At 50.5% G+C, this 26,730-nt stretch overlaps 1 long non-coding RNA gene across 1 annotated transcript in view; it reads right to left on the reverse strand.

The window, feature by feature from the left end:
* Window positions 1–328: 328 nt before the first annotated feature.
* Window positions 329–26,730, reverse strand: part of LOC119978634 — a 78,716-nt gene continuing 52,314 nt past the window's right edge. Inside the window, exon 3 of the long non-coding RNA XR_005463514.1 lies at window positions 329–599. This is a non-coding gene — a long non-coding RNA (uncharacterized LOC119978634). The remainder of the gene's footprint in view (window positions 600–26,730) is intronic.

Genomic DNA, 26,730 nt, shown 5'->3' on the forward strand with positions numbered 1-26,730 from the left:
CCAGGAGCCCAAATTCTTTATGCAGCTGGAAGAGGCATGAAGCAAAGGGTTGGTGGGGACTCCCCCAATCTCCAAATATTCACAAGAGGCGCAGCCACCATCCTATCACCATGGGCCTTGAGAACACTCAATCCCAATCTCTTTACTGTCTTGCAAGAGGGCACATGACTTTATTGAGAATTAAATGTGCAACATCAGCTCAGTGGAAGTCACATGCAGCAAACACTGTTTTTTGTTTTCCAAACTACACATGATTAATGTTGTAAATACATTCACCTGTTAAAATAGCTGTGTGCCCCCTCCCACCCCCACCAATTAATGAACTGTTTTCAATTATTGAAAATTTATGAATGAAAACAATTAATTTCAATTAATGTTTTCAATTAATGAACTGCGACTGTTACTTCATATCACATGGATTTAGTTCCGCTAAGAAAATGAATTTGGAATCGTTCTTTCTGGCGTAAAACCAATTTTCCAACAAGAAGCATCTGAGGAGCTGATTCCTTCTCCAAGTCCTGCCACTTTTCAGCTGCTTGTGAAGGCAAGAATGACGTAATGCTTCCAGGGACGAGGTACATCAGCAATCACAGCACCACCTAGTGGACATTGATTCAAGTGTTCAGATATGAGAATGCTAAATGCAGTCAAGACAGTTTAATGCAACAGTTTTTTTTTGCACAAAATAAAAATATACAACTTTAGCCAATCCATTTTACATAAAACCAATTAATATGTAGAGTGGATTGGGGGAACCAAGCATTAAAATTTGGACATTATACCTTTGTGGGCAGGATTTTTCTGAGAGCAGGGCTTCCAGCCCCGGCATTCAAAGAGTCGATGGTGAACGCATCTTCCCCAATCATAGGAACCCTGCAGCCATTTGACATCACATGGAATGTTGATTGGCTGGAAATGGGATTCCACCCCTCGCTCAGGTGGATGTCCCGCCTCAGAAAGCTGCCGGACAATCTAATTGGCCACCAGTGGCAGTGGAACTACAACCAGCCCTAAGGGTTCTAAATCCTAGTGTTATGATCCAGCAGATGGTAATTGCCGCGCTAACCAAATCCCAACTTGGCAATCTATCATAACACCCTGGGCTAGTACTTGGGCAATTCCAGTCCCGCTTGACCTGGAGTCACAACAGGTGAAATTAGATTTTATTTTAAATACCCGAGGTCCTTGATTGAGCCCAGATAAAATACAGTTTTGTAACGGGTAATATTTTAGAGACAGAGAGAGAGAGGGTGAACAGGAATGCCTCATACAATAGTAAATTAAAACATTAACCAAAGAAAAGAAAACTTAAACACACAAGATTGCAGTTACACAATTAGAATTGATCTGACAGAACATTTTCCCAAAATATTCTTACTTGTGTAAATTTACCCATTTAGGCCACAACACTTATAGATATCTAATCCATAATATATTGCCACAAGGCGCAGCCCACTGTTGCTACATGTGCGATATGGCACAAGGCTTTCTCACCCGACTGTGGAAATCCAAGGCATTAGAAGCAAATCCTGCTTTCTGAAACAGACGGACACATCTTTGGGTAGCCTGAAGGCTGCTCACTTTGCTTCTTCTCACAACTCTAACACAAGAAAGAGCACACTTCAGGGTCTTACATGGCCTCAACAGAGCTCCTTGCCTTTTCTTAAATATTTATTTCCTCTTTCATCTTTACAACCATTGTTCCCATCCTTCTTTAAAATTTACCTTTCCCAAAATATAAAAACCTGATGGCCAATACTTTTGGATAAAATAAAATTGGATAACTTTGCCTGATTTATTATGACCTTTTCTTAAGTTGTAAACTCATTCTTACCTCCTTTTGAAATTCAACAGTTAAACCTTCACTTATCTCCTAATGCAAATGTCTACCCATGTAGTGTTTCCTTTTAGAACATTCACCTTTGGGCGAAATGTTCCCAAAATTGCAGAGTGCTGGATCAAGTGAAAGAAGCTGTGTGAAACTCATCCACTTTGCAGATGCCTTTTCTCACCTGATTAAGCAACATTCTGTGCAATTTCAAATCGCTGGCGAGGATCACACAGCCAGCTGAAGAGGCAAGGCCTAAACACGCCAGCAAAGCAAGGATTCAGATGGCGCATTTTTAAAAGGAGTCCCAATCTTGAAATAAAATACTAGGTACCCCTCCCCCCACAGAGATAGGGTCACCCACACCCACACAGTCATCGGGGATACCCCTCTAACCATGCCCCCGCACCGGCATCAGGGCTCTCCCCTTCACCACACTAAGGGGAACTGCCCATAATGGAGGAGGGTTATTCCCTCTGCCAGAACCCCCTTGACACAACTTCCATGTGCCCCATTGACACTGACCCTTCATATGTCCATTTGGCACTGGCCCCTTGGCATTGCCTATTTGACACTCCCCACATGGCACTACTCCCTTGGCACTGCCCACTTGGCACTGCCCACACAGGAGTGCTCCTTTCACTACCACCTGGCACTGCTGCCTAGCAAAGCCACCTAGGCATTGCCCCTGTGTTGCCAGGGGTAAAGCTTAACATTTCCCCTCAACCCCCAGGGCCTCAAGGTGCCAGCACGCCATAATGACTGGCTTTCGCTTTTGAAAACCAATAATGAGCTGTGCTGGCATGACGTTATGTCTCCGGGGTGGGGGCGGGGGGGGGGGGGGGGGGGGGGGGGGGGGGGCGTTGTGGACCTTTAATTATATGCCCTTTAATTATATTGAAATTCATTTTAATGAATGTAAATCGGGTTCATGCATAAATCAGGTTTGCCAGCCCTCTCGGTTTGGCCCTCTCGCGAGATTTAGCCGCCATAACAGGACTTGAGCCCATGGCAAATGGGGCCACTAGGTCGCACAAATAACTGAGGTGAAGAAGTAATGTATTAGAGTTCATCTTTTCTTGTTTAATAAATGTTTAATCATTTTATTAAAAGTTAACCGGCAGTACTGTGACTCTGTTCATCCACGTATACAAACAAAAAAATAAAAGCTAGGGGGCAGTATTCTCCATCAGCTGACACCGAAATCGGGAAACGCGATTGGGCGGAGAATCATTATTCACGCCGAAATCGTGGTGGGTGCTGGGTTCACGCCAAATCGCAATTCTTAGTCGCCTCGACAGCAGCGTCAATGCATTCCACTCCGCACGTACAGTAAACGCCGTTTGCAGATCTTTAGCAGGCCTGACCACCAGTATTCCCCGGGTCCTTTGCAATGCTCCACCTTGGTGACTGGGTGGGGGGGTGGGGGTGCAGGCAGCGGGGCGAGGGTGACTGGGGCAATGTCCAGGTATGGACCGTCATTGCCATGGCCTACAAGGCCGCACCCCACTGACCACCTACCTTGGCCCCTGGTTCTGCAGAGTGCCATGGGCCATATTGGTGCCCACCACCCACGCACCCCAGTCTGCACGCCCCACCCCACCACCCCGGCACTCAACCCCACCCCCCGCATCGCACCATCCACCATACAGAGATGGAGGAGACAATCCGGGTCACTGTGTAGCCCGGTGGGCCTGCTTAGCACGGGGGTACACACCATGCTAACATGCCGGCCTTACACCCCCTACAGATAATGAATATCAGAATAAAACCAGCAATGGTGGCCTTCCTCCTAGTTGCCGCAACCCTGCGGGTTGCACTGCGAGCTGGAGCTTCTGAAGGAGGAGAATGCTACGGCAACGGAGCCTGCCCCAGAGGAACAGGCAGCCAGCGAGGATGAAAGCCGGCTGCCAACAAGCCGGGGAGGAGGTGCAAAGGACGAATTGCAAGAAGCCTCGCGTGTACCGGCAGCACCTGTCATTCGAGGACCGGCCAGACCGGGCTTGCCGTCAAAGACTCCTGCTGAGCAGGGGGACACCAGAAGGGCCCTCCCCATCAACAGTAGCTCCTGCAAGACACAAGACAAGATGCATAATTGCATCATGGGCCGGGGAAGGTGGGGTTGTGTTGGGGAGGGGGGGATGTGGATGTAGGGGTGGTGATGTTGGAGTTGGAACGTGAGTGTGGAGTCGGTGATGGGTGTGAGGGTGATGTGGGGGTGGTGGTGGGGAGGGGGTGTGGCGCACATGCCATGAGGAACTGCAACTCAGCGGGATCTCACTTCCTTGCCCGATGCCAACCCCCGCCCCGGTGACTGGCCCTTCTTCAGGCCCGCCGACCAGGTCCAGTGCCCTCTGTTCCGCTGCGGTAAAGGGTCGCAGTTCCGGCGGCCCCTCAACCAGCTCCCGGTAGTTATGAGCGGCCTTCTCCTGAGGGGCACAGTGTTGGACAGTCCAACGTATGCAGCCCAGGTGATGGGTAGATGGTGGCTTCAGGGATCCAGCCATGGCAGCCGGTAGGGGAGCCAACATGTGGTGCAGGGTGGGGGGGTTCTGCCACACTCTCGATGAGGAGGGGGGGGTAGGGTAATGTGGTGTGGAATGAAGGTTGGTTCCAATGGCCCACTCACTCTGGCCGCACTGAGGAGGTCATGCAGTTTCTTCCGTCACTGCTGGCCGGTCCGGACGGTGTTGCCCACTGCGCTGACCACGTCTGCCACCTGCATCCAGGCCCAACAAATGGTGGCAACTGGCAGCCTCCATCCCACCCCGGGTACAGGGTTGCCCACCTCTCCTCCACAATGTCCAGCAAGGACTCCAGTTCTGCCACGGTGAATCTTGGGGCCGCGTGTCTTGCTGCCATCTTGTTGGCTGGGATGGTGTGTGTGGGGAGTGAGGTGTGTACATGCGGCTGCACCTTGTCAACCTCCAGAGTGCCAATCCCAGGCCCAGTGAATCCTACACCGTTTCTCATTGGAATCGATTGTGGTCCATGTGGCTCCGGTGCCAGCCCCTTAATGGGTGTTGAATCGGTCTAGGTGCGGTGCCTGTTTTGATGTCTTAGAACTCCATGGATCCTGACCCGGCGTCAACACTTAGGGTACGATTCTCAGGAAAAATGTCAAAGTGTGATAGCGAGCAAGAATTGCCGTGAGCTTCCCGGCACTAGACCCAGCGAGACCAGCAGTGTAATTCAACGTTAATTGGTCCACATAACGAGGCTTCACGGACTTCTCGCCGCAAATAACGGCTCGCCAGCTGATTTGCCAGGACCGCGCTCGCCTGCTCCACGCTAACAATATCGAGCAGCACATAAGCTGCACTTGTCAGGCAACCCCAGCCAGCTTGCTACAATGGCACCGAGGAGACCCGGGGAGGCTCCTGGATGCGGTGGAGGCCAGGAGGGATGACCTGTTCTTCCGAAGGTTCCGGAAGCTGGGCCACAAGGCAGCCAGTGCTGCCTGGGACGCGGTTGCGGCAGCCGTACGTTCCAATACTATGAGCAAGAGGACTGGCCAGCAGTGTAGGAAGAAGGTCAACGAGCAAGCAGCACGAGTGAGGAGATACCAACGCCCCTTCCCCCCAGATCCTTCCACCTCAACAAGAGCATCAAGCCCCCAACTCCTTTTCTAACCCCCCCTTTCCCACCACTGTGTACCACGCGTGTGGCTAACGATGCCCCCTCTGTGTCTCCCCAGGAAAAGCTCTCTGGGACCCAGACTGTTGGAGAGGTGCCAGACATAAGAATCCTCACCTCCTTCGAGGAGTGTGCTCTGGAGGTGACCGGTGTGGCCGAGGACAGGTCGGTCACCCACACGGAGGCTGGCGGACGCTGCAGAGGTGAGGAGCCACTTTGAGGACCTGTCGAACATGAGTAGTGATTACCTTACTGACTGACCCATCCCTCCCACTGACCATGTCCATCCTCCTGCAGGTCCTCTAGCCAACGGTGCCAGCCCATCCCAAGTGGCCCTCTCTCTAGCCTCCCAGAAGACCACCTTGGAGGAGAGTTCCGAGGAAGACACGATCAAGGCGTCACAGCTGTCACCCCACCCTCCACCAGCGCAAATACAAAGACCTCGGTGATAACTGTTGGTGGACAGGCTTCTGCGGCACAATCTGGTGAGCACCACACTGATGATACACATCAGGAGGAGAGGCAGCAACAGCCAGGTGAGACAGCAGTCAGAGGTCTGCTGGATCCCAGGACCCAGCTGGGTCCAATCCTGATGCTGAGCCTCTGGAACAGGGTTAGCCGGAGCTGATGGAGATGTTAGGGAGCAGCGGAGACGTTCAGAGGGAGATGTCAGTGTCGCTCCAGCAGATCTATCGCAGCCTGGAGCAGTCCCAGGGCTACGGGTGCAGGAGATGGCACCAGCAATGAGTGGCACTGAGGCCAACACTGCTAGGGTGGCGACCGCAGTGGAGAGCCTTCTGGGGAAACACTTCGCAGCAGTCAACATCTGGACACCCAGGGGATGGGACACAGCTCCGGGTACATGCCCATGGTTGGAGTGTGGTGGGTGCCACCGGGCGGGAGGGGGGGGGGGGGGGGGGAAGCCTGGAGAAATGGGCAAAGGGTCCGGAGGTCGATCCACATTGCGGGAGAAAGTGTCAGAGGCATCATAATGGTTGTGCAAAAAGGAGTTTAATGTGCTGGACAATATCCCGCTGCTGGTGTTGCCGCTCCCCCCAACCCCTAACCCACTGGCTGACCCCTACCTACCTTCCCTCCCCCTTCCCCAGTGCCTTCAGTGATCCTCAACGTGCTTGTCCCTCCTAGCTCTTCCACTACATCTAAATGTTTCCCCAGAATGGCAGCACGGTGGTGCAGTGGTTAGCACTGCAGTCTCATGGCGCCGAGGTCCCAGGTTCGATCCCGGCCCTGGGTCACTGTCCATGTGGAGTTTGCACATTCTCCCTGTGTTTGCGTGGGTTTCACCCCCACAACCCAAAGATGTGCAGGGTAGGAGGATTGGCCACGCTAAATTGCCTCTTAATTGGAAAAAATGAATTGGCTATTCTAAATTTTTTTTAAAAAGTGTTTCCCCAGAATGCACATCTGAGATGGTGGCTGCAAGCTGCTTACCTCATCCTGTTGCCTTTGATGCCCCTGGTGGGCATCCTCTGGGGGCTCTGGGGCTGGAGGGCGAGGCAGTCATTCTGCCGAAACCCTCATCCATGGACGTCACCGACTCCACGACACCTTGGACACCTTTACTCATGGTGTCGAAGTTGTGCATCAGGCTGTCCACTGCGGTCGCCACCCTAGCAGTGTTAGCCCTCGGTGCCACTCATTGCTGCCGCCATCTCCTGCACCCGTAGCCTCTGGGACTGCTCCAAGCTGCTATAGATCTGTTGGAGGGGCGCTGACATCTCCCTCTGAATGGGTAGAGCACCCCAAACCTGAACCGCCACCGGTAAGCACTGCCTTGGCCTTGTTAAACACTACCCGTGGTTTTGCCAACTCAGCTCCAATGCCCTGATACATTCGGACCTTGTGCCCCTCCCAGTCGCAGGTGCATTTCTCCCTGGCCCAATGCAAGATCTTCTCTTTCTCCACAAATTTGTGGAGTCACACGATCACCGCCCATGGCGGCTCCCCAGCTCTAGGCTTCTGCCTCAAAGACCTGTGCGCTCTGTCCACTTTAGGGGCCTTGTCTAGCACCCCCTTCGTCACCAGCCCCGCCAACATCTTTGAGACGTACCTCACCCCACTCACACCTTCCGCTCCTTCAACAGGGCCACTATCCGCAGGTTCTGCCTTCTCAAACTGTTTTCCTTCTCCTCCACCTTTGCCTTCAATCTCTTGCAAAGGTCTCCAAAGAGCCCCACCTCCGCCTCCAGTGCCACCACTCACCCCTTCAATCTCTCGGATCTGCGACCCCTGCACCTCCAAACACTTCCACCCACTCCAGCGAGCTCTTCAGGGGTGCCACAGCTCCTTCGATGGCCTTCGCACGGTCCTCCTGCATCTTCTTCCTCTGTTGGTGGAACTCATCCTTAATAAAAGCCATCAACTGCTCCATCTGGGGCTTTCCACCTTGCACCAGCCCTTCTCCCTCCGCCATCCTTCCACTGGCTGCTGCGCCACAGGTTTCCTCCAACTCCTTGGCAAGGTGTCTTACCGCCTTCTGCTGGGTCTGTAACCTTCACCGGCACCTTTTTGTCGAAATTACACCCAATATCGGGTAAAAAGAGCTTGGTTCTATGCCTTCGAGCAGGAGCTGCCCTGTGTGCAACCACCCATACTATGGTCGCCTCCGGAAGTCGAGAAAGGAATTTCAATAAAGATCTTTGACATCAGATACCAGGAAGGAGAAATTACAATTTTCAGCATTTCCTGTCAATGTGCGTGATGTATTTGAGGAGTTCCAAATGGGGTTATTGGACTGCACTGTGAGATTCTGTGTCTAGTTTTCCAATATTGCAATAACCAAGTTCTGTCAGTAACTGACAGCAAATTATACCAAATCAATTTTTTTTTTCATCAATATTCATCCCATGTTTTGGATCGTGTTGGTGTTTGAAGAAGTGTTCGGTGTTATGAATATCAACAAGTCTAATCTACCTCCTCAACATTGTGAGGTGAACGTGAACACAATGCTCAAGATAGCCTCAGCCCAGTAATTTACTCCAAATTTTGATGGAATCGTTCAATCTAAGAGGTGCCAGGGTATAGGCAAGCACTGATAGCAATAAACAGAATCCAAACAATGTGGTTTGCGTTTACCTGTTCCTATTTTTTAAATGTTCCTGAATGTGGTCCATGCTGTTAGCTGGATGATAGGATGAAGTCCACCATACGAATTACATTACATCAACCCCTCTCTTAACTTTCCTTCACCTTCAAGAAAATAGTAAGTATCCCAGTGAGGGATGTGAGTACTGAGGAACTGAAGCATTTTCTACTATTTAAACCTTGTGATAGGATCATCCACTTCCAAGTCAGGCACAACATGGGTTAATGAAGGACATGCTTTCATCTACCATATCTGAAGTGGTTTCTCCTCAATCTCTGAAAGCCGCCACCGACTGCAGCTTTGGCTCTGCTCCATCACTGGAAAGGGAATTGGTGGCCTGATGGAAATATCATGGGGCTCACAATCCAGAGGTTTTACTTTAGGCGCATGCTCCAGGAACACTTCTTCAAATCTCACAATGGCAGCTCATGCAATTTAAATTCAATGAATAAATCTGGCGTATAAAGCAACTCTCAACAATGCCGGCTATCGTAGATTGTTATTAAAACAAACAATTTGGTTCACTAATGTCCTCGAGGGAAGGAAATCGTCCATCCTTACTTAGTCTGGCCTACATGTGATCCAGACCCTTGGCAATGTGGTTAATTCTTAACAAGACCTCTGAAATAATCTAGCAAGCCACTCAGTTCAACGGCAATTAGGGATGATGGGCAACAAAGGCTGACCCTGCCATTGGCTCCCACATCCCAAGGAATTAAAAAGTATGGAAAGGTACAGAGCAAAGAAATGATAACATTATTAAAATGTGTGAAGTAGAAAATACCACACATGTGCTGGAACAAAATTCTGAAAATGCATTTATTATTTGTGCACAAAAATCCGCATAACTTGTTCCAAAAGAGAGTGATAGGCGTCTGGTTTCCACAACTTCAACGCAAAGTTAAGCTGGGCAGAGTGTAAGACAATCTCTTGTTTTCCCAGGTTAGGTTCAAAATGACTTTGAGGATTTGCCTGGCAGCTGCTCAAGACTACAGGTTTTGTGTGACCTCAAGCTTATGAGTGGGAGGATGAGGGAGGCTGGCGGAGTATTAGAATATGCAAATCCAGAGCAGTGCTTCCCAAACCTCTTCAACCTGCGATCCCATTTTGAAGCTTGAAAATTGCCATGATCCAGATTGAAGGTGGGGTGGGGTTAGAACTGCGGGTGTGAGGAATGTAACATACCGAAGAGGGGAGAGATTTGTGAGAGTGAGACCGAGGGTTGAGTGTGGTGGGGAAACGGCTGGTTTCCTTTTCACAGGCTTTTTTGCAGGAGGCATCAGGCCTCATAGATCTGCCCATCAGGCCACGCACAGCTTTAGAAGGAAAAAAAACAAGGATTTCAATGGGCCAAGCAGCTGTCAGCATTCAGTGTCTGCTATCACAGAGCTCACAAAGCCAAAATCTCATCTTGCAACCTCGCCAGGGGTTGCGACCCCCAGATTGGGAAGGGGATCTAGCGATTACTTTGATTTTCAGAACAGATGCAGACCTATTTCAGTCTGGCTTTTCTCACTCAATGGTTTAACTGCAGCTGGGATGCAATGCTGTCAATAGCATTCATGCTGTCAAGAAGAGGCAACACCGGGGTTGTCGCCAGCTCTCACATCACCTCCACGAGATTCTGCATTAGATAGCAGAGCACCTGAAGGCAAGGGAATAGAAGAAAGGCTGGTATACCCAGGGACGGGGACGGGGACGGGGTGACGAGGGGGGGGGGGAGCAGGGAGCTGACACTTTTTTAACGAGGCAAGTGGTTCGAGTTTGACTGTCATGAAGATATCTGTGATGAAGCGTGAATCCAATTTTCTCGGCAACATCACTTTTGATTTGTGGATTTGCTCCCCCTCTGTTCTAACTTGTCACCATTTTACTTTGAAATGGAATGCCTCAACATAATGCAGGAGGTTTGACTGACTGGAAATGCGCACACTTAAAATTTGATAATGTTGCCAGCAGATTTCCCTTGGTGCTGTTTATGGTAAATCAGAAAATGTGTTGTTTTCAAAGGTCAGAAATATTTCACCATCTAAAATATAGGTGGGTAAGACTTTAAGGCAAATCAAGCCTATTGTTAAAGTGAACGTTCGGCTCAAAGTAATTTAAGAAACTGTTGCTTTTTGCAATATTGAATGCAATCACGCAGAGATAAATTTCAAAAACTGCAAACATATTGGCTCAAGTATCGACTTCTCCTGAAGACTTTTCTTTTTTAAAATATTTTATTCAGGCATTTTGTACAAACAAACAACAAACAGAACAGATAAGAGCAGAAGTGAAATTGTACAACATAATTAATAGTCAACACCCACTCCTCCCCCACCATACCCCTCCTCCCATCTTGCCTTCCCCCTTTTTAGCCCCTTAACCCCCTCTGCTGACCCCTGAATCCTCCTTAAAGAAGTCAATGAATGGCTTCCACCTTCAGGCGAACCAATCGACCGACCCCCTCAAGACAAACTTGACCTTCTGCAACCTCAGGAATTCTGCCAGGTCACTCACCCACTGTCCCGGAGTCCCTCCACCTGAGCCAAATCCGGCTCTGAGCTATCAGGGAAGCAAAGGCCAAGACATCGGCCTCTCTCGCCCCCTGGACTCCCGGGTCTTCCGACACCCCAAATATCGCAACCTCAGGACCCGGGGAAACCTTTACCCCCCAATACCTTGGACATTACGTCCGCAAACCCCTGCCAGAACCCCTTCAGTTTTGGACATGCCCAAAACATGTGGACATGATTCGCAGGCCTCCCCGCAAACCGCCCACTCTTGTTCTCTACTCCCTCAAAGAACCGACTCACCCAGCCACCATCATACATGCCCTGTGGACTACCTTAAACTGAATAAGCCTGAGCCTTGCACACGACAAGGACACATTCACCCTCCGCAGGGCCTCTTCCCATGTTCTCCCCCCCTCCAAACCCCAGCTCCTCCTCCCACTTCCGTTTAATGTCTCCCATCGGGCTAGCTCCCAGTCCACCAGCTCCGTGAAGACTTTGAATACCTTCCCCTCCCCTACCCCCTCCCTCAACACCTTATCCTGCAGCCCCAAGGGCAACAACCCAGGGAAGGATGGCACCTCCCTCCTCATGAAATCCCCGATCTGCAAGTACCTAAAACTATTCCCCCTGAGCAGCCCCTTTTGCTGTTGACAAAATTCCCCCTTAACGAAATCCATCAACTGCTCCACAGGCAGTTTGGCAGAAGAAAACGTCACGCCCCCCTCAGCCAATTTTTTCCAATGGTGCTGCGCCAAGGGGGTGCTCCAACTCTTGAGCTGGGACTCTGACCGACATTTGCCAGGTCTGGTATCCCATTGACATTCCACTCTGGGGGAGAAACCACCATCCTCCTCTCACTTAACACCTTATCCACAAAGGTCACCCATTAAATAGGCAGAAAGGGCTAAAACCAACATCTCTAAGCAGGAGCCACCCTGTGTGCGACCGATCAGACCTTGGCCACCACTGGAAGTCCAGGTGCCCTCTCTGAGAGGAGGGTTAGTGGTCAAAATGTCCTGCAACCTTTGTTGCCTGAACTCTAGGAACATCAGCACCATAGAGGCAGCTGCCAGCAGTCAAATACTAAAGAGCAGGGCTTCACCACTGTGGTGGTATGATTAGCATTGCTGCCTGCCATTGGTGCAGAACACCGGCTTACCATTGGCCCTGGTCGATCATGTGCCTCTCGACCGATTGGTTGAAACCAGTCATGTGACAGCTCCCTGATTGGTCGAGAGGCTGAGTTAACCCCGCCTCCAGGGCGGGGTATAAATACCCAGTACTCCCGGCGGTCGTCCATATGCTGTAATCGACCGCAGGGCTAACATCTAGCTGAATAAAGCCATACTTTTGTACAGCAACTCGTCTCGCGTTGAATTGATGGTACATCACTTTAAGCAGCTAGAATTTTGAAGATGGAGTTCCGGATCAAGCCCGAATGCCTCCGCATCAGCCCGCAAACTCAGAACGCATCGGAAATCTTCAAACATTGGCTGGCGTGTTTCGATGGTTACCTGGCGTCCGCAAGCAGCCCCCACACCATGGCACAGAAGCTTCATATTGTCCATTCCAGCATTGGCATGGCGGCCTACGCGATGATAGGGGAAGAAAAAGATTACGACGCGGCCATGGATAAGCTGAAAGGACAGTTTCTTAAGCCGGTAAACCGAGTGTTCTCCCGACATCTGCTGGCTACCAGACAACAGCTCCCCGGTGAGTCCTTAGACGATTTTTACCAGGCCCTCGCTGTCCTGGGGAGGAATTGCACCTGCCTCCAAGTTTCAGCCACTGAGCACATGGAACTTTTGATTAGAGATGCTTACGTGGCTGGGATGCAGTCTGCCGCTATCCGCCAGCGGATGCTGGAAAAAGCCTAACTGAGGCACGGACTCTCCACCTCCCTGGAGGTCGGCGACTTAAACGCCCGCCCCTATGTCCCCAGCCGCGCTGCAGCGCCCTGGGCCTCCTGGCACGCTTCCCCACCGTCATCCGCCGCTCCCGACCCCCCTCAGGCCTGCTCCGCGGGACGCCCCGACAAGTCCGCGGGGCCCCACTGCTACTTCTGTGGGTTCGCCAAACACCCTCGCCCGCACTGCCCGGCCCGCTCCGCCCTTTGCAAGAGCAGCGGGAAGAAGGTCCATTTTTCTTCGGTCTGCCAGGCCAAATCGGTCGCTGCTGTGCCGCGCAGCGACCGGGGATCCCCTCCCTGGGCCTTTCCGGGCCCTTCCAGCACACTGCGCCAATCTCCCCCCCACCCCGGGCCCCTGTGCCCGGCCTGCGCGCCTCTCTGCCCCCGCTCTTAGCCGCTCTGATTGGCCCGCCGGCACCGCTAACCCCGCCCCCAGCAACCACGAGGGTCCCGCGGGCAACGCCATCTTGGGCCTCGGACGCCACGTGCGGGTCCTGGCGGACATCCTCTGGAGGGCCTGGAGCAGGAGTACCTCGGCTGACTTAACGGTGTCACAGGCATCGCTGTGCCACCCTGTTCTGGCTGCTACCCTTGAGATGCCCCAGTGTCAGGAGGGAGGCATTTACAAGAACGGGAGAGTGCCTTAGTCTCCTTGGTGGGAGGCGCTAAGATAGGCTCAAGCACTTCCTCCTCCCTGTGGATACTCCTGGGGTCCTGGGTGACTCCATGGGACTGAGGGGCAATTGGAGTGAGCTCCAGAGGCCTGGCGATGCCAGTCCTGGAGGTTCCCCAATGTCTGCACCATGGTGTTGACGCGCTCCGCGATGCTCTTCAGTGACTGGGCCATATTCTGCAGTGCCTCGGCAATGTCCACCTGGGACATGTCCCTCAGCGACTGGGACATGATGTTGAGGCCCTCAGCCATGGTCAACACAGACTGAGCCATGCCTTGGACACCACCACTCAAGGCGGTGGAGGGTATGAATGTTGAAATTGATGAATAGGCTGCCAATCAAGAGGATTGTTTCGTCCTGGATGGTGTTAAGCTTCTTGAGTGCTGTTGGAGCTGCACTCATCCAGAAAAGTATTCCATCACACTCCTGACTTGTGTCTTGGAGATGGTGGACAGGCTTTGGGACATACGGAGGTGAGTTACTTGACACAGCCACTGGATTCACTTCCTCTCAACATAATGGGGTAGATTTTCATCTTCACTGCCTGGAAAAAATCCAACAAAAATAATTGCCTGTCTATTTTAGAACCCCACTGATTTTCATTCCAATAGAGATTGAAAGTCGAGTAGGTTTCATAAAGGATGGGTGCTCTACTCTACCCAGGTTCCAATCCAGATGATGAAGATGAAAATTTACTCCACTATCTCCAAACCAGGGGCGGGATTCTCCCCTACCCGGCGGGGCGGGGGGTCCCGGCGGGATGGAGTGGCGTGAACCACTCCGGCGTCGGGCCGCCCCCAAGGTGCGGAACTCTCTGCACCTTTAGGGGCCAAGCCCTAACATTGAGGGGCTAGGCCCGCGCCGGAGTGGTTGGCATTCTGCCGGCCGGCGGGAATGGCCTTTGGCGCCACGCCAGCCGGGGCCGAAGGGAATTCGCCAGCCGGCGGAAGTCCGCACGTGCGCCGGAGCGTGACGTCATCCCCTCGCATGCGCAGGGAAGGGGGTCACTTCCGCCTCCGCCATCGTGAAGACTATGGCGAAGGCAGAAGGAAAAGAGTGCCCCCACGGCACAGGCCCGCCCACCGATCGGTAGGCCCCGATCGCGGGCCAGGCCACCGTGGGCCCCCCCCCCCTCCCCCCGGGGCCAGATCGCCCCCCCCAGAACCCTGGAGCCCGCTCGTGCCGCCTGGTCCCACCGGTAAGACAGGTGGTTTGATTCCCGCCGGCGGGACCGGCATGACAGCAGCGGGACTTCGGCCCATCGCGGGCCGGAGAATTGCCGGGGGTGGGGGGGGGGGGGGGGGAGCACCGACAGGCGCGGCGCGATTCCCGCCCCCGCCGAATCTCTGGTGCCGGAGACTTCGGGAGACGGCGGGGGCGGGATTCACGGCGGGGGGATTCACGGCGGGGGGATTCACGGCGGGGGGGATTCACGGCGGGGGCGGGATTCACGGCGGGGGGGATTCACGGCGGGGGGATTCACGGCGGGGGGGATTCACGGCGAGGGCGGGATTCACGGCGGGGGGGATTCACGGCGGGGGGATTCACGGCGGGGGGGATTCACGGCGGGGGCGGGATTCACGGCGGAGGCGGGATTCACGGCGGGGGGGATTCACGGCGGAGGTGGGATTCACGGCGGGGGCGGGATTCACGGCGGGCGCGGGATTCACGGTGGGGGTGGGATTCACGGCGGGGGCGGGATTCACGGCGGGGGCGGGATTCACGGCGGGGGCGGGATTCACGGCGGGGGCGGGATTCACGGCGGGCGCGGGATTCACGGCGGGGGGGGGATTCACGGCGGGGGCGGGATTCACGGTGGGGGCGGGATTCACAGTGGGGGGGATTCACGGCGGGGGCGGGATTCACGGCGGGGGGGATTCACGGCGGGGGCGGGATTCACGGCGGGGGGGGATTCACGGCGGGGGCGGGATTCACGGCGGGGGGATTCACGGCGGGGGGGGGATTCACGGCGGGGGCGGGATTCACGGCGGGGGGGATTCACGGCGGGGGTGGGATTCACGGTGGGCGGGATTCACGGCTGGTGCGGGATTCACGGCGGGGCGGGATTCACGGCTGGTGCGGGATTCACGGCGGGGGCGGGATTCACGGCGGGGGCGGGATTCACGGCGGGGGCGGGATTCACGGCGGGGGGGGGATTCACGGCGGGGGCGGGATTCACGGCGGGGGGGGGGGGGGATTCACGGCGGGGGGGGGATTCACGGCGGGGGCGGGATTCACACCAGCCTCCGGCGATTCTCTGACCCGGCGGGAGGTTGGAGAATCCCGCCCCAGGTCATTGTTTTCAGTGTTGCCAAACCAGACTCCACCGTGTCTAAAATGTAACAATATCCAATGCAGCAAAGTTCACTTTACAGACTTTTACTTTAGGCTTTTCACACTGCCTCCTTCATGTCCTCTGTCTGTGAACAGGACAAGTCTCTTACTCTCTGCCATGCCTATATAATCTGATATTCCTCTGCATCCATTCATGTATACATTCTGTCTGCTTCTCCTGACTCCAAACCTGTTATCTCTGTTTGCCTTATTTTATTTAGCACATCAGGCCCTCTCTCCTGCCTCATCCTTTTCCTACCACTGGACCATGTCATCTTTCAATTCGCTCCATTGAGTATTTTAAATTCAGTTACCATACACATTGAGGGACCGTGGGAGCAGTAACCCAAAGTTACTGCTCCATTCTTCTCTTCTGCCATTTGGCTCATTTAAATGTGCATTTGCCTGATTCTCCAGTGCTAAGGCCCTAAGGACCGAGCCTGGCAGATCTCATCAGGGGGCCTATTAGTGCTGGTCCACACAAACGTGGACCAGGCGTAACTACACCTGGGGAGGGGTCTCCCAGGCTATTTGAGACCCCCGGGTGGTAGGGGACAGGGCAGGGTGGCACCTTGGCACTCCCTCTGACATCCTCATGGCATTGTCAGCCTGGCAGGGGCACTGCCAGGGTGCCAGGCTGGCAGTACCAGGGTGCCCAGGTGCCAGGTTGGCACTGCCAAGGATCGGGTCCGGGAGGGTGCCTTACCAGCTGGAGGGGGGTAGGGAGTGTTCCTGGGAGCCTCCCCATGCTTGAGGGGGTGAGGCGGGGGTAGGAGGGGGTGTTGGAAACAGTGGTGGGCAGGTGCCTGAAAGAGGGGTGGGGAAAGATCAGGGCAGCCTTCCAAAGTGATCACGCCAGCATGAAATCTCTCAAAGTGCTGCTTCAGCGGAGACGAACACCCCGAGGTCACTGCAACCACTGAGAAACACCCCACTAAACACGCCCAAAACCAGACAGAATCTTCTTGATTGAATCGCGCCCATTGTCTTTCGACATGTAACTCTGTCAAGTGGCACCAAAAAGCTGTTACATCTTAGTTTCCAGCCATGAAGTTAAAATTTATTGGTAATGTTGTTCTTTATGTGCCCTTAATTTCCAGGCTTTGTACAAGTGCAAACACTTCTAATATATGCTGAAGGATGTTGTTTTGCCTGGCATTTAGTTTCAGTTGCATCTATTTCAGTCAGCCCCAGGGATTGCATAATCATCCCTTCTTCCACCTGCCCCTTGTGAAGTAAATTGCTTTGTTTACTCATGTTGAAATTTCTCCTGTCTTCCAACGTTCTATCCCACCTGCACTGCAATAGTACCAGAATCCGAGGGAACAATTCCCACTGCTTCCCCCGGAATACCTTGAGGGAGCATCATCTCAATGCCACAGGGCGTGAACATCATAATCAGCCAAGGTTGCTAACTCTGGCAGCGTCTTGTTATTAAGGATTTTAACAGCAATGCTACTTATGGAACATTTCTTTCTTAAGTGCACTTGCTAAAAATATTGTTACGTTTTAATGTTTTCTGTGGTTATGGTCTTAAATACAGCCCAGGGTTAGAGTCTGTGCTTCTGGCGCAATTGGCAATTTCAGTGCAAATTGCATCAAAAATTGTAATCCTTTTCTAAAGTGCTTTTCCATCCCTTCGAGTTCCTTCATTTGCAAGATTTGCTGCTGTGCATAATTTTAAAGAGCTTTGTTTTTTTTAAGTCATTTTTCTTTAAAATATTCTTTGTGGTACTTAAAGGGCGCGATTCTCCGCTCCCCACGCCGGGTGGGAGAATCGCGGGAGGGCCGGGCGACTCACGACATGCCCCCCCCCCCCGGAAGAACCGCCGGCGATTCTCCGGCCCAGATGGGCCGAGCGGCCTGCCGTTCCCGACTGGTTAACGACGGCGGCAACCACACCGGGTCTCTGCCGTCATGAACATGGGCGCCAAATGCTCATTTGAAGCTTGTGGGGGGGCGGAGAGGGGAGTGAGCACCACGGCCGTGCTCAGGAGGGGACTGGCCCGCGATCGGTGCCCACCGATCGTCGTGCCGGCGTCTCCAAGGGATGCACTCTTTCCCCTCCGCCGCCCCGCAAGATCAAGCCGCCACGTCTTGCAGGGCAGCGGAGGGGAAGACGGCAACCGCGCATGCGCGGGTTGGAGCCGTCAGCCGTCGTGACGTCAGCCGCGCATGCGCGGGTTGGAGCCGGCCAACCTGCGCATGCAGGCTGACGTCACATAGGCGCCGCCGCCGCGTCATTCTTGGCGCGCTGCCTTGACGCAAGCGTCAAGGCCCGGCGGCCGAGATTTACGGAGCGCCGCTCCTAGCACCCCGGGTGGGGGTGAATTAGGTGCGAGGAGCGGCCTCCGAGGCCGTCGTGAAACTCGGCCGAGTTCACAACGGCCTTCCCGATTCTGCGCGGGAGTGGGGAATTCTGCCCAAAGAGTATCACAGAATCTTTACTGTGCAGAAGGAGGCCATTCGGCCCACTGAGTCTGCACTGACCCTCTGAAAACACACCCCACTTAGGTCCGCTCCCCTGCCCTATCCCCATAACCTCACCTAATCTGCACATCTTTGGACTCTAAGGGGCAATTTAGCAAGGCCAATCCACCTAACCCGCACCTTTTTAGACTTCTGGGTGAACAAATTCTTAATTGCATCATTTCTATCTCTTTTGTTCATTATTTTGAATCTGTGCCCTCTAGTTTTGGATGTACTCTTGAGAGGGAACAGGTTCTCACTGTTTACATTGCCCATACCCTTCAGGATCTTGACTACCTCCATCAAGTCCCCACTCAACCTTCTTTTCTCCAAGAAAAACAGACCCAACCTCTCCAATTTATCCTCATTGCCACAGTTGTTTATCCCTGGAATTATTCTTGTGAATCACCTCTGTGCTGTCTCCAATGCCTTCACACCCTTCCTCAAATAGGGTGGCCAAAACTGGATGCAGTGCTCCAGATGAGGCCTAAGTAGTAGTAACCTGGTAAAGCTTGATTAATGCAGCTGAAAATTGGTTCATCACAAAAATAAGCCTTTTTAACCACAGCGGCAATCCTGCACCCATGAGTAACCTGCTATTAAATGCATGAACATGACTTTTAAAAGACATGCAAACTTACTTTCTCATTCAACTGGGTATAGTAATCAGTTCCTTAGCAAAGTTTTTAAAAAATACATCCACATCTTTTAAAATGTAACTTTTAGTGTCCTTCCACATAAAAGTTCCCGCTTAATTGCTGGAGCCTTCTTGAAAGTGTGTAAACAAGCACAATTTGGTGCAAATTGCACCAAAAATTGTAATCCTTTTCTAAAGTGCTTTTCCATCCCTTCAAGTTCCTTCATTTGCAAAATTTGCTGCTGTGCATAATTTTAAAGTGTACTGTTTTTTTTAAAGTGGTGGAAGGTACAAATGTGATGAATTGATTAATTCACTCTGGAAGTGTGGCCAGTTGAAGTGTGGCCAGTTGAATGAACGGAGCATGATTCCATCACAATTTGTTTTACCACAAAAGGTTAAGGAATTTGTTGTAAGATGCTGTCTGTAGTTTTGTAGGTCTCATGAAGAGACAGTCTTGTATAGATTTAACAGTATGTACTTATTAACTATTTGTGACCATATACATATATGCAATATAATATCTGAACTAGGAGTTGTCTCCATGCTGACCTCTGCACATGTCTCTACTCAACACATGACTGCCCTCTAGACTCACGTCATATTTTTATTTACAGCACACTTCAGGATGTACTCTACCCAGTCCCATGTTAACCCTTTCTATATCAGACCCTTATACTACACCTCCCCCCATGACTTTATCCAACATATTTACAATGCATTCCTGTTTCCCCAACATATTTACATTACCTCTACTATACCCCCCCCCCCCCCCCCCCCCCCCCCCCCCCCCCCCCACTCAAGTCTCTGTGTCTACACATTCAGGCAGTCTGAATGCTTTATAATTCTTCCAGATCTTGTCTTACAACAGTTGGAGGAGTGGCAGGCTCTGCTGTACTCAGTAAACGTTGATGAATGAGAGGTTGTTTTAGATGTGGTCATTCTAGCATTTCACTGGTTGGCCTTAATTAACTTTTCACGATCTTTAGAGTTGAACTGCTCCTTCACAACTCCCCAACTGGCATTATCGAGGATCATTGGCCTGTCCTGTTCATTTCAGGGAGAACAAACGTTCTGCTTGTCTACAGTGCTCATTAAGTCATTCTCCCTTTGTGCAATTCACCAAAATGCGTAGTAGGATGGAAGCTGTCTCTTCCTATTGTGTGGTTGTGAGCTATCAACAGACTCACTTTGCCATTTAAGTTATTGTGCAACAGCGTTCTCATTGGTTTACTGCCTTGCCTCACTCGGGTGTCATGTGGTCAGATGATGGCTGCTTCTCTGTTCCATCATCCTCCAGCTGACGTTTCTACTAGTTGCAGCATCTGCGGCCTGATGTCTTGAGGTATTTTATCAAAAGATATCAGAGCCAGAGATTGAGGCTCTTCTTGTTGCTGGTTCATTTCTTGGCAGTCTTGCGCTCAATGTGTTGTGTAAACCATCTGGTCTGCTCAATGAGGAGTGTCTAGCACCTGGTAACAAAATGGGCAAACCGGTTCTGCAAAGAGTGAAGACAATTCGGAAGTCCCAGGTGAGAATATCTTTCCTGTTGGGGCTATCGGGAACTTGTGGTTCTGTGTAATTGATGGCAGAGGTTGTTTTGACAATTTCTGCCTTTTTAAGAAGGTTCAGAGTAACAGGCGCAGAGGGAAAAAGATTGATTATGGATGAAGCACATGACTGTAAGGATGTGTTTGCTGCCATACATATTGGTAATGGCGCTCTCACCTTTGACCTCTGTCCTTTCCCTTGTTCCATTCCTTGTTTTTCTGTTTTTTATCAAAGATTGATAGAGGTCATTTGGTCTGTTGTGTCCAGGTTGACCCTCTGAAAGGGCAACTCACCTCATCTCATTCTCTCACCTTTACCCCATAACCTTGCAAAGTTTTCTCTTCAGATAATTTTCCAATTACCTTTTGAGAGTCATGGTTGAATCTGCCTTGACTGCAGTCTCGGGCCGTGCATTCCAGATTCTAGCCACTCCCTGCATGGAAAAGATTTTCCTCAAGTCGCCATTACTTACGTTGCCAAACTCCTTAAATTGCTTTCCCTTGGACCTCGATCCTTTCTTCCACAGGAACAGTTTCTGTCTGCCTATTCTGTCCAGACTCTTGGTGATTTTGAACATCTCTCCTGCCTCTGCTTTAGTTGTTTCAGCTTCACAGACTAATATATTTAACCCGCCACAATGGCCTGCTGAAATAGCAACCCTGATAACCAAAGCTTAGAACTGGAAATAATCTCAAGGTGAGTCGTGAATTTTAAGACGGGACTGTGACTATATCCTTTGCCAGTCCATTCTACATTTTACAAAACACGATTGGTCTACTTTTCTACCTCCTTTGCTGTAGTGATTCCCACTCAAAATCTTTGATCAAGGATGTGACACTGGTGTATTTCCCACACTGATTCGTGCAAAATCATGCACTGCATCTTTGGATCGTGTCAATCGTATTTATATCTCTCTCCTTGTAAAGATCCCACACACAACCTTCACACTCCAGGACTAGGCTAATAAATGTTTGTTAAGCCATAACTCTGATATTTTCTTTGCAATGCAAAAGATTTCTCCTCAGAAATCCAAGAACCCTGTTTGTTTTGGATACTTTCAGTTGAATGCGGAATCCGCATGGAAGATTATTTTAAATTTGAAGCCCCAGGTATGGTTGTGTACCTATCTGTTGGAGAACTTGATTACAGAGCTTTAAGCTGCTGGAGCTGTTTTGTTGGTAATCCAGAGGATATAGATTTTTTGGCTACCAATGCCTTCTTCCATTAGTTCTGATTCTGCTATTTTTGTAAATCCAGAACATCATCTACCAGTGAATTGATATGATCCTGAGTTTTTCGTGATGTGTGAGCCACACAGCCATCAGCAAATATCACATCCTGATTTTTAACTTGTTGAGGATGTCATCCATGTGTATCCAGAAGAGTAAAGGTCTCAACACAGTTCCTAGGGCATTCAAGAGAGGACATCTGTAAGAGGGGATGATTTCTCATCCACATATCACTCTTTGGCTTCTGATGACAACAAAGTGCTGGATCTAATTTAATAATGTCCCCCTGGTTCCATAATAGTGAAGATTAGACAGGGGTTTTCCTGAAGAACTTTGTCAAAGGATTTTGAGAAATCTATTATTGCCTTGTGAATATTTTCATCTCTTTCAAGAATTGAAGCTAGGTTATCAGCAGCGTGTAAAAGCTATGTTTCAGTAGATCTTTTCAACAAAAAAGCCAAGCTGATTATCGAATGGAATGTTTTGAGCTTCAAAGTACTTCATGTCACGACAATGAATAATATGTTGAAGCATATCGCTTCTTGATATTCTCTTCTCCAAGTTTATCCAATCTATTCATGTAACTGAAATGCTTCATTCCCTGGAAACATTCTTGCGAATTGTAATAGCTGGCCCCTTTAAGGGGCAATCTTCTGAAGGGTCATTTGACCCACTCATCCAATCAGTAGTTTGCATGCAGAATCGGCAAGCAGAGTGCAGGATTTTGTTCAGTTCTATCCAGGAGGCAGACTGGCAGCATCACGGCTGCACTACTCTGTACATGGAATGTTGTGTAAATAAATATTTGTTGTTTGTGCCTAACTGGTGGAGCCAAGTTACTACATTTGGCGATGAGGTAAAAGAAAGCAGTATGCGTGTTTGCAAGATCATCAGCTCAGAACCTGGTCCAGTCCAAGTCAAGCTTGCGAAGTAGAGAGGGCTGCAGACATACCTGTCTTCGGTAGATCTTTGATACCTCCATTGAAGATTGGTTGCAGTATGTTGTGCGATTAGAATTGATCTTCAGAGATAATGGAGCTGAGGAGGAGGGGAAGAAGAAGGCAATATTGTTACGCATGTACGGGACCCAAACTTATAATTTAATTCATAGTCTTACGTCCCCAAATGCTGCCAATGCAATCTCACTTAGAGAGATCGTAAATTTAGAAAAAGGGCACTATCACCCTGAGCCCTCCATGATTTTGCAATGATTCAAATTCAATTCCAAGGGAAGAGCTGCAGGGGAGACCATTGCAACCAAGTCACCCTGTGACTTGGGACAACACGAAATGATATGCTGAGGGATCGCTTGGTTTGTGGAGTCAATGATGAGGCAGTACAGGGGAGGTTGCTGGCAGAAACTGTGATTAATTTTTGAAAAAGTGTTAGAAATAGCATTAGCAATGGAGTGCGCTACAAAGGGCGCCCAGGAATATCAGAGCATGCAGAATGGTGCTGTCCACCAGTTAGGGCAGGAAGCTGCAGACGACAGTGGCACCAAAAGCAAAAAGACCAGTTTAAACTGGGAAGCAAGTAAAGAAGCTGGCAAGGTCAGAAGATTCAGGAGAGTGAATCAACAACCCCGGATCTGTACTGAGTGTTACAGATGTGGGGGAAATCAGTCCCCAGAGATTTTCAGATTCAAAGAAGCGGAATGCTTTGGTCTATTGGAAGGGCCATTTGAGGCAGAGATGCAAGAGTAAGCAGAACCTGCCAATAGTAATAAAGTGAACAGTTCAACACCGGTACATAATGTTGAAGATTTTTCTGCGAGTGATCAGAACGTTCTTCAGATGAATATCGTGGAGCCAGGCAAGGTAAACCCCATTACAGTGGTGATATTGGCTAATGGCAAATTGTTCAGAATGGAAGTAGACACGAATGCGGCAGCTACCGTAGTCTTAAGGAAGTAGGCCTACAGACTAAATTGGCTATCTATAGGGCGAAGGTCTTTAAGATAGTAGGGATACCTAAACACCTGTGAGCTATGGGCAATAATCTGCAAAAACGCCATTAATTGTGATGTCTGGTCAAGGATCAAAACTAATTGGCGGTGACTGCGTCAAGAAACTTGCTGGTTGGAAATGTTCAGAATTAGAGAAAGGGGCCCACATGAAGTAATCAGGAAGCATCAGGACAATTTTCAGAATGAACTGGGAAAAATCAAAGGCAAAAGTTCAGGTAGATCCAGAAGCCACCACAACATTTTTCAGGGCTAAATCAGAACTCTATGCATTGCTGGAGAAAGTTGAGCCTGAGCTTAAAAGGCTTCAAGAACTGGAGATGGTCGGGCCAAGAACACTACCCTGAGGAACTCCTGCAATGATTTCCCAAGACTGAGATGACTGATCTCCAACAACCACAGCTATCTTCCTTTGTGCTAGGTATGACTCCAACCAATGGAGAGTTTTCCCCCTCATTCCCATTGACTCAAGTTTTGCTGGGGTTCTTTGATGTCATATTCAGTCAAATGCTGCTTTGTTGTCAAGGACAATCACTCTCACCTCATCTCACCTCTGGCGTTCAGCTCTTTTGTCCATGTTTGAACCAAGGCTGTAGTGAGGTCAGAAGCTGAGTGACCCTGGTGCAACCCAAACTGAGCATCAGTGAGCAGGTTATTGCTGAGTAAGTGCTGCTTGATAGCACTGTTGATGATCCCTTCCATTACTTTACTGATGATTGAGAGTAGACTGATGGGGCAGTAATTGGCTGGATTGGATTTGTCCTGCTTTTTGTGTCCAGGACATACCTGGGCAATTTCCCACATAGCCAGGTAGATGCCAATGTTGTAGCTTTACTGGAACAGCTTGGCCAGGGTCGTGGCAAGTTCTGGAGTCTTCAGTACTATTGTCGCTATTATCAGGTGTTGCTTGTTATGCTTTCTCTTTAATTGCTCTGTTTTAATAACCGTTGCTCTAGAGTCGCAAGGTATCTTTCTGATACCACCACGAGGTTCAAAGCCAAGTGCCGATCAATAACTCAATACACCAGTTGGTAAGTTTCAAATCAATACACGTTTATTACACACACAGTCAATCACTACTCATGCATAAACTCTACTTACTAAACTATCACTGCTACTAAAAGCCTATACTTAGCTTCTAATGGCCCACCAGGTCAGAGGAACAATGGTCTTTGTCCGGTTCTGATTCTGCTGGCTTCAAACTGGTACGGAATAGTAGCGAGGAGTGTCTATCTCGTAGCGTGCGTTGACTTGAGACTTACTTGGTTGATGCAGCTGCTAGGCAGGTCTCTCCTCGCTGAGAGTCACGGTCAAGAGTTCTTTGAGAGCTGCCAAGAGAGCGAACTGAACTTGGGGAGTCCGTGGATGGGCTGGACGGGCTGGGGGAGGGTAGGAATGCATTTTCTGTGAGCGGGGTGAGGTCGTCTGCTGTGGCGAGCATGACGTGGTGTGCGTGGTTGGACTGCGAGCCATATGCCTTGAGCTGGTTAATATGAAACCACGCAGTCTTGCCGTTGGGGTACTTTATTTTGTAGACAGAGAGGCTTACTTTGTCTGAAATGGAGTACGGATCTGAATACTTAGGTGACAGGAATGTGCTGGGGTTATAAAGGGATAGCATAACCTGCTGCCCTACTGCAAACTCAGTCACATGCACTGTCTTGTCGAAACAAGCCTTGCTCTGTTCCTTTCTGGTGCCTAATCGTACTGCGGCTGCTAGCATAGCCGTTTTAACGTTATCTACAAGCTGTCGCACAGCGTTCTCGTGGGTGAGGGCCATCACTTCGGGGCTGGTCAAGTCTAATCCTAATAAATATTCTGTGCCTTTCATGGGGCGTCCGGTCATAAGAGTGTGAGGGGTGTATCCTGTGGACGTGGAAACCGTGTTTCTTAAAAACATCAACGCAAATGGGAGGACTGAGTCCCAAGTGCTGTTGTTCTGTTGAACCATTTTTCTGAGGGTGGCTTTTAGTGTCCGATTCATCCTTTCGACAATACCACTTGACTGGGGGTGGTATGCAATGTGAAATTTTTGTGTAATGCCAAATATTGTCAGGACGTTTTCCATAACGCGCCCCGTAAAATGGGAGCCTTGGTTGGATTCTATGCTGCGGGGGAGTCCCCATCTCGTAAAAATGTGGTGGGTCAGAATTTTAGCTGTGGTCTTCGCCGTATTAGTTCTGGATGGGAATGCCTCTACCCATTTTGTAAATGTGTCGATGACCACCAACACATATTTATATCCATTTCTGCAAGGGGCTAAGGGTCCGATGAAGTCGATCTGGAGGTTAGACCGGGTGCCATTAACGGGGCGGGTGTGGCTAAGTTGAGCCGTCTTTGCATATCTGTCCGGATTGTTCTGGGCACAGATTTTGTACATTATCAACGTAGTGTGTTACGTCTGCTTTTAAATTTGGCCACCAACAGAGCTGTCTGTGGTGGGCTACAGTGGGCTCAATTCCCTGATGTCCATGACTGTCATGGAACAGACAAATGAGTTGATTCCTGTCCTGCTCAGGAACTACATAAAGGCTATCTTTCAGGATCACACCGTCATGTGTGGTCAGAGAATTCCTAAATTTCTCGTAAGGGGCTGGGAAGATTCCCTTTAAAACTTCCCTGAGCTTTTCGACTTGTCTCTGGGCCTGCGTTAAATCTTGTACATTGGTCTGTGAGACCTGAACTGCGTGTACTGGGGCGCTTTCGGGGGTGTTCCAAAAATAGCCATGCCTGGAACCTGCTTTAGCTAGTGCGTCAGCTTTCACATTTCCAGGGGAAATTTCCAGGATCCATGATCCATCGGGTTTTCTTACTGGCCAAATCGGGGCATTATTAGTGGAGGCTGCTGACCTTAGTACGCCCTGTTCTAATAAGCTGTCTATAACCTTTGAGATTT

The sequence above is a fragment of the Scyliorhinus canicula genome, chromosome 15 (assembly GCF_902713615.1).
Source record: "Scyliorhinus canicula chromosome 15, sScyCan1.1, whole genome shotgun sequence".
Classification (NCBI taxonomy): Eukaryota; Metazoa; Chordata; class Chondrichthyes; order Carcharhiniformes; family Scyliorhinidae; genus Scyliorhinus; species Scyliorhinus canicula.